Below are 9,694 nucleotides of genomic sequence, written 5' to 3'. Positions count from 1 at the left end.
GCCACCACACACAGCCAGCGTCGTGATGATGACCTCGATTAGCAACGGGTTTTACATCCTCCTCCAGCGAGTCCGCACGCCCATGGTTTGAGGGTAGGTAGAGTTAAACGTTAATCCAACATGATGTCTACACAAAGAATCGTCAATTCATTCAATAATAATGGACAATAACTTGAAATGATTCACCTCTGAGAATATTAGGATATATTAGTGATTAAAGTTCAAGTTATTTATTCTGAAAAAAAAGTATGGCACAGAAGCGGTCGTAACACATACACTTTTCTGATCGTGCATTTCAACAGAGAGGGCAACTTTATAGATTTCTGTTCAGGGTGCTGATGTGGGTGGGTAGATCAACATAGGCTCTATGAGTAGCAGCGTCACAATCGTGTTTAACATTAAGCAAATGAATGTCTTAATTACTGTTTACTGCATTCGTTTTTATGGTATGACAAACTTTGCCATCTGAAGGATCGAATGAGCTGAAAAAATAAGTTTTTTTAGATTAAATGCGTTCAGGAAAGCTAAGAAACTGTGTGGTAGTTTTTATGTTCCGTAGAAAACCTTAAAAAATGAGAAACTTGATCTCCGAAAAAATGCTGTGGAAATGCCTTTATCGATTTTTCCCAAATTTTGATCAAGGCATTCCTCAGACAACTTGTTAAGAAAGCGAATGTGATAAAAATTTAGATAATTTTTGGTAATTTTGGTTACCTTTGTGCAAATGCAAATTTGAAAAATTAAGTTATTTGTTAGAGAACTCGACTGTTCTTTAAAATATCAAGACAATTGAAAGGAAATATAAAAATATGGAGTACAATATGCTATACTCTGAAAGAAGTTGGTAAAAATCATTAGAACAGTTCATTTAATTTAAAAAACAAAGTGTATTTATAATTTATGAAACAGTCTATAAGTAGGTCTAAGAAAGAACGAAAATAAAGCACAAGCCATTATTCAGAACCAACGGCAAGTGCAGTTCCATTCTTTATGAGAATCCCAGAACTAAGCATACCTCATGGCGACCGTGACGGTAGTCATCAACTCCATCGAATGCTTATCGCAGCAGCATGGTATGGCAAGTGTTGTCAGGAACACTAATATACCACAATAGTAACGAACGAAACGTGTGCGCGCAAAAGAACACCTGCGTATCAAAAAAAAAAAACTACGCAAGCGTATGAGCGTATAGGTACTCTTTCAAATTTCTCAAATATAATGCTTAATAAAGAGTTTAATAACTCAGCGCAACATTTTTTTTGTCTCAAGAACAAACTTATGTGTCTCTGACATATTTTGGGCCGCTGAATCCGAATTCGGGCTCAGATTCGCTCCAGCACGTCACAATTTTGAGCTATACCTCAATTTATAGGGCAAAATATGCGATTTTGGTTTTTTTGACGCCATTAAGCATGGAAATATTTTTTTTTGCAATCAAAAGGTAAAATGGCCAATTAACATCCAAATTAACGACTCATGCAAAACATTTCGTTTTACCGAATCAAATTTGAAAGATTTATGCATTTTATGTTCATATGTGAACTTGTATGCAACTTTTGGAGGCTGACTTGTATGGGATATATCGTACCTAAGGGGCTGTTCATAAACCACGTAGACCAAAATTTGGCCATCTCAGAACCCCCCTCCCCCCCGTAGACTTTTATCCATACAAAAAAAAATAAAATTTGTATGGAGCGTAGATTTTGGCCAGACCCCTCCTCCCCCCAAAAAGTCTACGTGGTTTATGAACGGCCCCTAACATAAATCGCTTAAAACTATCAAATTCGATTTGGTAAAACGAAATATTTTGCATGAGTCGTTAATTTAGATGTTAATTGACCATTTTACTTTTGGTTGCTCAAAAAAAAATATTTCCATGCTTAAGGGCGTACAGTCAAAAAACCCCAAATCGCATATTTTGCGCTATTATTAGAGGTATAGCTCAAAATTGAGCCCGGATTTGGATTCAGCGGCCCAAAATCTGTCAGAGACACATAAGTTTGCTCTTGAGACAGACCAAAAGTTAATTTTTATTACGCTGTGTAAGCATGTTTGATTTAGATACATTCTTTGTCAGCTTCAACCCGGTCCGCTCCATAAAAAAAAAACTAGTCATAAAATTGAAAACGCACCGCGTTTATGTTTGCACTAATTGCACTAATTTCTAGACTAAATAATATAAGGCCTTCATAATTCAATAAACAAGCACACCAAAATGGGTTGTGTCCGATGGTCTTATCAAGAAAGTGGAAATCCCACAAATCATTGCACCGGACGCAGTAAGCATGAGTCAACGTATTTTGGATAGTCAGATATCCTCTGTGGAGAAATATCGAAAAGTGGCATACCTTCAGAACACTTGGTGAAACTAGGGAATATTTTGATTTTTTTAGAGCGTTGATTAACTTAATTATGATTAATCATCAATTATCCATAACTCAATCAAGCTCAAGCTTTCGCAGTTTATTTTACATAACAGGAAAAAAATCCAATTTAGGTATTTTATTAACATCAGTTTTAACTAATCATTAATCATGGTTAATTTTCACTATCGCTTATCCATGACCATTGATCACTAACTTTCTTACAGATAATCTCTATCTCATCATTCGGTGGTGTGTGGGCGCTGATTCGGATTTCATTCAAGATCCATTCCACTTCGTTGTTTTGCAGTTTGTTCTCACCCTCCAAATCATTCAATCGTTGTAACACAAACAAACAATACTTGTGTTCGCCAAATGTAAACAGGCTGTTGTTCCGCGAAATTCGTGCAAACGGTGCAAATCACCGCCGGTATAATCCACCACTAGTGTCGGCTTAGGAAATCCCTTCTTGTTCCAAAAATAGACGTAATTTCCCCTCTTGAATCTACTTGAGTAAGTGCACATCTTTTCCTGGTATATATTGCCGAAAAGGTAAACATAAACATACGGTGGTGTGACCTCACCAACCGATTAAAGAAACACTGTCATACCCCAGTGGGGGGTTTTCTCTACTTACAGCGACAGTGTTGAAATAAAAATAATTGCACTTAATACTCCGTATGCAGAGATGATGCAGTATGCTTAAAATTATAACTCTTAATCCGTTAAACCCAGGTAAAAATCATGAGCAGACAATTTCACAGCCAAAAAATCACCTCAACTCAAAAACTACTCTTAAGAACACCTGTTGCCTTTAACCATAATTCTTGGACATTGCAATAGAGGTTGTTCGAATACGTGGATAATCAAATAAATCACTACGGACTATTTATCACATTTACTATCATTGTATTCGCCTGCCTATTTGGAAAAAAATTTTAAGTCCTGATTGAAGTCCGGGCTCGACTTTACAGAAGCGTAGATGGACAATAATTAGAGTTATTTGTACGCAAAAAAAAATCTATTGACTACGAAATAATATTCATTACATATTAAATCGAACAGGATGAAGTATGTTCCCCGACAAGGTTCCTGACTTTGAGTACCCAGAATGACCTGGTTAAATCAGCAGTGTAGTTCAACGAATAAAAAGTAAATAAGTGAAACTCCTGTGAGCTATACATACTAACATTTAGTGAATTAGTCTAGAAAGTCTCTCGTAACTATTCCTTAGAATATTTGATAACCTAACTGAAGTCATAATTCAACTTCAGAGAACTGTACACTCCTGAACAAAAGTTTGGGGTCACCCCCTCAAAAACATGGCATTTTTAGGCCCATATCGCCGTCAATTAGCGTCCGATTTCAAATCCCTAGATCTCATTCAAAAGATAATAAGTCAAAGCGATGTTTTTGAGGGGTCAATGACATGTTTTTGAGGGGGTGACCCCAAACTTTTGATCGGGAGTGTATGTGTAAATGTACAACAACTAGAGTTATTTGCACACAAAAAACTTCTGTCCCATGCAGCACGCAAGTCACAAAGGAGTGTCGACAGCGCAGGTTTTCGGTTGTACAGGAGACACAAATCTAACAGCATGAAGCATGTTTCTCGGCATTATTCGTGAGTATCTAGGATGGCCTGGTTAAAGTCAGTCCTGCAAGCCACCTATAGGCCGCCTGTAGGTGCTTTGGCATTATAGATATGTGCAATGTGCATTAGAACGGGTCATCGTTTATATGGGAAAATAAAAAAATCAATGGTATCCCATCAGATATAAGCTTTTTTGATCCCATTTCAGGACCCAAATAAGGGTGCAAAATTTGGGCACGATCGGTAATGTCTACGTTTTGCGCATCGCGTTTGAAGTTTGTATGGGGTTTTACATGGGAAAACATACTTTTTTGCATTTTGCTCATAACAAGCTCGGACTTTTCTAAAACCGTGTAACCGATAATGTGAAAACATAGCCTAGGGTGTCCTGAAAAACTTTGTCGAAGACCGCGTAGTGATCTGATGCTTATGAAAAAAGTTATAGCGTTGGCATTGCTTGGCAAAACAGCATGATTTTGTTGCTATTGTTATTCTTTTACATGTTAAAACATAAACACATGCATGCGGTTCGTTGGTTATAGCTATTTTCACAAGCATCGGATCGCTTTGCAGTCTTCAACAAAGTTTTTCAGGACATCCTAGGCTATCATTTTACAGTATCGGTTAAAAAGTTTGAGATAAACTTTTTCAACTTATGGCTAAAATGCAAAAAAGTATGTTTTCCCATACAAAATCCCATACAAACTTCAATTGCAATGCGCAAAGTGTAGACGCAACCGATCGTGCTCAAATTTTGCACAGATACTCAGGACCCGAAACGGAACCAAAAAAGCTTTGATCTGAAAAAACGGTTCCGATGACCCACACTAATGTGCATGCATGGAGCCTCTGTTGATTCCTTCTTCTTCTTCTTCTTCTTCTTCTTCTTCTTCTTGGTGTTACATCCCATTTGATACAAAGCCTGTTTCTCAGCAGTGTTCTATGTGCACTTCCACAGTTATTAACTTCCTATACCAATGACCATTTTGCATGTGTATACCGTGCGGCAGTCACGAAGATACTCAATGCCTAAGAAAGTCAAGGAAATTTCCTTTTCGAAAAGTTTCTGGACCGACCGGGAATCGAACACCTCAGCATAGTCATGTTGTTGTCATAAATCAGTGGTCCTTAGGCCTATTTCTTCAGCACTTCCTGGACCAATTTGTGAAACATTTAATACGTTATTCTAGATTATTTCGGGAGTATAATAATCTCCATAAGAAACATTGCAAGAAATTCTACCGCAACATGGAAAATTCGACAACACGTGCGGCCCGCCGGCCGCACTTTGGTGCCCACGGCTATAGATCTTTAGAAAGTTATCCTAAGGTACTGTATGTATAAAACTGCAACAGATTATTTTAGAAATATGATACGTTTTTGCGTTGAATTGTATTGAGAGGGTTTCAATAGATTTAAAGAACACATCACCAGGTCAACAAATATTCTACCGAAAGCTGAAAATATTACTTTGATAGTGCCTGTTTGACCTAAGGAGAAATGAAATGATTCGCGTTACTCATATTCCGGACTTAGCTACTCGTACCTGGGAGAATAAAACATGAATTTTCATGATGATTAACCTGGGCTTGTTAGGGGAATATCTGTAAATAAAAAGAAAATCGCGTTAAGTACTGTTCCTTTGAATTCCACTAAGAATTTGCATCTTTTGACAGATACGTCAAGTACGTCGAGTCAAGTACAAGACACTGAAGACGACCTTACAGTTGAGGTCGAAATACGTATCTGTCAAAAGATGCAAATTCTTAGTGGAATTCAAAGGGACAGTACTTAACGCGATTTTCTTTTTATTTATGAATTTTCATTCTTAAATTCTTGTTGGCTGCGTCTTGCTGTCTGTAATCTTTATTTATGATTGTATTACCTGAAAGTAGAAAAAAAACAGATAACTATTATTGTGGTAGTAACGCGGAGGCATTGATTAAATGAATAATAAGTATCTAAGAACTACCCGGAAACCCATTACTCCAAATTCAGTTTACCAGAAGGCCGCTCACTGGAATAAAGTGACCGGATAACCATTTACTGAAGAAAAGGGTACCGTAAAACGGGGTATCATTGATCAGCGGGGTAACATTGATCAGCTTGACCGACCTCATGAAATGTTCAAACAAGCATTTTATATTGCATCAGTTTCTGCTTTCGAATGATATATCGTAATCTACTCTCATTTAGCTATTAAATGACATGCAATTCATGAAAATTGAATTTCATGAACATTTAAATAAATCGATTTTTCCATAACTGTGTTCCGTACCGCAATGAGATACATTGTTAAACATTCATGCTTGGTATGAATATTAGATACAATATGAGCTTCGAAATCACTGTATTACTTCAATATGATATCGTAGAGTTGGATTTAATGAACGAAACTTTTATAAAAATCATCTTTTTTAATAAAATATTCGATTTATTAAAAGTAGGCTATCAATTTCTTAAGCCATTGCCTACCTTTAGGCTTTACTCGTGGTTTAGAGGATTCTAAACCTAAAATAACTCTAAAAGTACATAACTTGTAAGAATTTGGACAACATGTTCGAAATCAGCGACCCCGAATTTAGTAAGTAAGGGTACTTTCAACACAAACGAATATTGGTCACTGACATGATAAATGTTACCCCAAATCAACAAAATCAAAAAATAGATTAAAAAGGCAGCTTAAACATGTTTTAAAGTTTTACAATACTTTTTCGAGTAGCTTAACACATACTCAGAGGGTCAATACTTGTTTTAAAAAAATAAAACATGCAACATTTGCTTTAAAAAGAGAATTATTCAAGAAAGATCGAAAATTTCGATCAATGTTACCCCGGATTACGGTACCAGATATACTTTCACCAAATCTGAATTGGTGCTCGTTTGACCATTTGACCGCATTCCTTTTAAACGAATGATTTTTCGCAGAACACAAAAGTCATGTGGCCTAGTTAGAAACGATGACGATGTTCCTGCTTCAAAGTGGCATAGACGACAAAATGATCGGGACAGACAAAATGTTCACTTTTCAAAAAAACGGTCAATAGCTGTAACTTCTTGAATAGTGCGTAAACAAATCTTTTTACTGTAAGTTGAACTACTAGTTGTGTATCAGTAGTGGTTCAAGTTTCGAAATGATCGGGCTATTTTACACTAAGTTTGAAAGTTTCTAGAAAAAAGGTATAATTATTCGCTAGCCAAAAGTCTACGCTCCATACAAATTTCAAAATTTTTATATGGACGAAAGTCTACGAGGGGGAAGGGGGGTCTGAGATTACCAAAACGTGGTTTATGAACAACCCCAGAGGAATGGCAATACCATCACATGATCGCACATGCTCCATTGACACGTATAATTCTTCCAGTGAGCTATTCGCTCTTTGAAGGAAGAACGACACTAGACAACGTACTAACATGCAACGCTCATTGGCACAGCCGAAAACATTTCCTAACAGCTGCGGTGGGAATCGAACCCACGCTCCTTGACTCGACCAAGGGCTGAAGGTCTCTCTAATAAAGACAAATCAATCAATCAATCCTTGACCCGATACGACTAAGTGCTTGGTGACACTATTTCCGCACGACCACGAAACCACAAAATGCTTTCCTGATTCTTAGGACAGTGGAGGAAGCTTATGCTTCTCTGAAGAGGGAGGCAGCGAAGATAGGCCTGACAATTACCGCAACCAAGTACATGATTGCGGGTAGAGACAGAGCAGGGATGGGATCATTCATTTGCAAAGAGTAACATTCAATTGGTACTATCTCAGTTCAGAAGCATTCTATCAAAAAACTATGTATGGATGAATTAAACCTTGTAATTTTATCTGAAAGTGCGCCAAATAGCATTAGGGTCGCACACGCATACCAAATTCGTGAACGAGCTGTAAAGGCAACTCTCCACGCGGTGAATGTAAATTACATTCACGCCGTGGAGAGTTGCGTTTGCTGCCTTCTGTTGACTTTATTATTGACGCTACGCTAGTACATTGTTCTACAAAGTTTCAGGTAAAACAATAATGAAGAAGTTCTCCTCACATTAGTTTTTGCTACAATGTTTCTAAAGCGAGTTATTCACAAGTGATTGTAAATGATTGCAAATGAATGATCCCAACCTTGGGTGTTAGTGCATTGGCAGTCATCGATGCAGATGTGTTAATTTAATATGTATTTATGAGAGGATTTTGCCTATTTTTTGTCAGCTGGTTTTGGTTGGAAAATATATATGAATTTTCTCTTGTCATTCAGCTATAGTATCTATCAGATATCAATTACTTAGTTAGAATTTCGGTGCTCTAAATACTGGTTGGGATTGTATCACAATTGAGAGACTGCACAAGCTTCAAAATTCTTACTTCTACTTCACATTGTGTTTGAAATATATAAAATCAGCCTATCTTATTTTGTTTAGAATCACTTGGTAGTTGACGTGAGAAGGCTACCGAATTGAATGGATATATGTTCACCTTCACCTTCACGCAATCATTCGATACGATTGATGAGGGACGCGACGCAGGTACGGCAACGGGAAAAAACATATTTTCTATAATATCACTGTCACATTAACCTCCTAAGCGTTTCTGCGTCTTGAGGCGGCACCGGCAGCAACTACCATTGCTGTGGTCATCGAAGCGCATCGCGGATCTTTATTTTAGCCCGCGTACGGATTTTGGATTGTTGTTCTTTCAGATCGATGTCCCGTCTCACCTTAGATCGATCCGGTTGCGTTGCGTTGATTCCATTGAGGAGTCAGGGTTAGGCTTGATCGTGTCCATTGGAAACATTGAGACTATGTCACTCATTAGCATATCTGACCAGAATGATTTTGCGTTATTTTTTCATGGATTGAAAAATAGGATTTGATATGATAAACACCTTGATTATAATGTATTCGAATATATCTTCAGGATTGGATTTAGATTGGATCTTGAGTTGGTGCTCTGTGCAAAAGTAAGGCAGGAAAATTTTCATTATGAATAGTTCCTCCCCCCTTGTTCATTAAATTAATTCTAAGTAAAAATAATAAAATTCTGTCAAAATTTGCATACGTGTTATATTTGGGATGAAAACAGTGCTTTGGCCGTGCAGGCAGAGGTAGTGGCAGTGTTTACAAAATAGCGAAAACTGGAGTTCAAGCAACTTTGGGTAAACGAATAGGTAGAGCACTTTCAACATACTGACAAGCCGCCCGCCGTGCAACTCTTTGCAATCATCTTCAATAGCTAAATAGCGCACCACCATAGCACCGGTCAGACATTTAATTATACTGTTGTGTTGCAGTCAGTTAGTAGTGTACGATGGCAACAGCGTCGACAAGACTGAATTTTTCCAATTAATTTTTTGTTCAGTTTTTGCAGGGGATTGAAAAAAGGTGTTGTCTTAAGAAATGACCCATATAAATATAACCGGTTGGAAATAGATAAAGTAAAGGGAATTTAAGAGGAAGTCACATCCGGAAGTTCCACACTGCCGTAATTCTGCAAAGTGACGTAAGCGCCATTCAAAATGCCGATATTTTTCGGTATATTATATATAAAATCTGGTGTGAAAATAACACTGTGGTATACCTGCTGTATTAGAATGCAAGATCTAGTCATAATTTATCATCTATGGAACGAAATTTAGAGGATGAGCAAGAGTTTTATGCATAATAACCAAAAAATGGGCCAAAACTATCAATGTCGCTTACGTCACTTTGCAGAATTACGGCAGCACAGGACTTGCGCCACATTTAAAT

General features: G+C 37.4%; 1 protein-coding gene across 1 annotated transcript in view; it reads left to right on the top strand.

Moving 5' to 3' along the window:
- The window catches only part of LOC109430221 (3-hydroxy-3-methylglutaryl-coenzyme A reductase), a 168,583-nt gene that overhangs the window by 35,760 nt on the left and 123,129 nt on the right, over positions 1-9,694 (top strand). The gene's annotated exons all lie outside the window — the stretch shown is intronic.

The sequence above is a fragment of the Aedes albopictus genome, chromosome 1, assembly GCF_035046485.1.
Source record: "Aedes albopictus strain Foshan chromosome 1, AalbF5, whole genome shotgun sequence".
NCBI classification, from domain to species: domain Eukaryota; kingdom Metazoa; phylum Arthropoda; class Insecta; order Diptera; family Culicidae; genus Aedes; species Aedes albopictus.
The sequence above is the reverse complement of the archived record's forward strand: the minus strand, read 5'-3'. Positions and strand labels throughout refer to the sequence as shown.